Source organism: Balaenoptera borealis (assembly GCF_965194805.1).
Source record: "Balaenoptera borealis genome assembly, chromosome: 4".
Taxonomy (NCBI): domain Eukaryota; kingdom Metazoa; phylum Chordata; class Mammalia; order Artiodactyla; family Balaenopteridae; genus Balaenoptera; species Balaenoptera borealis.
The window spans coordinates 125,272,630-125,273,861 of NC_138861.1; the positions used below are offsets into that span (position 1 = coordinate 125,272,630).

Sequence of the window (1,232 nt, forward strand, 5' to 3'; positions counted from 1 at the left end):
TAGCTGCAAGTTAAAAGAAAAAGAAAGTGAAAGAATGAATAGAAATACAAAGTTTGTTGCCAAGTGAGAACTCTAAGGGCATGCTATGAGATGTAAGCAAAAGGAGAGAGTCCTATGAACATGAAGTTATTAGGAGAGGATTTACAGAGGGAAGTCAATTGTTCTAATCATTGAAGAATGAGATGATTTGGATTTTGAGGGGAGAGGAAAGAGATTTGAAACAGAGAAGAAAACCAAGATTCAGGACCAGGCAGGGTAATGACAGGACCAATTTTGCCTTTAGAATTCCAATATAGTATTAATTTTCTGTGCTTTTCTCCACACATTTTAGTTAAATCAACTTATAGCCAGCAGCAATAAAATGACTGTCATCTACTGATAATTGCTTTGGGTTAGCTCAGTAATCATTCTTTAAATACTATTATTATATTTAGCATTGATCTGCATCCTTGTTAATTGTCTCAGCAGACAATCATGGAAGCAGTTATCCATGAAACATAAAATGCTCACTTAGCTTTCATATTCTTACTGGCAAGGCAACTATAAGATATAGAGATGAATGAATGAAGTTATAACATAGAAGTGTACTTCTTGACCTATGAATGAATAGAGGAGAGAGAAAACGAATTTTGCCTAGTATTTAACATCGAAGTTTAATTTCAAGAAATCACTAAGGAATTCATTAAACTATAAGTTGTTTAAACTTTTGTATTAATTCGCTTGTTATTTGTGACTTTAATGTGTTACTAATAGTGTTACACTTATGTTCACAAGTTACATTAAAATCCAGAGTCTCTTAGAAGCTATACTTTTAATATTTTAATTATTCTCCTTTTGAATTAAGGTATTTCTTTATCATTATTAATAGAATTTGCCTACAGCAGAAGTAACAAAAGATTACTATCTCTTAAAATTCATTTCAACAATCACTTCTCTACCACTGGCTTTCTTACCTAGAGACTCAATACATAAATGCCTGGAGAAAATTTAGATTGTTTTGTTTTGTTCTAGTTTATAGGAAGTTCTAGTAGGTTTTGTTTTTCATTATATTATCTCACTATCAGGATACTATCGTGTAACATGATAGACTACTGACTTCGAGCTGCTTGTAATGGAAAATAAACTCTTTTCAAATGGACACTTTTATCCTGTGTACAAACAACTATAAATTCCAATATTCAAAATTATTATTCAAAGAATGCAGGAATGAATGAATGGAGAACTTAACGCAC

At 31.4% G+C, this 1,232-nt stretch overlaps 1 protein-coding gene across 7 annotated transcripts in view; it reads right to left on the bottom strand.

Moving 5' to 3' along the window:
- LOC309627547 (bifunctional heparan sulfate N-deacetylase/N-sulfotransferase 4) overlaps positions 1 to 1,232 on the bottom strand; it is an 865,109-nt gene that overhangs the window by 266,318 nt on the left and 597,559 nt on the right. The gene's annotated exons all lie outside the window — the stretch shown is intronic.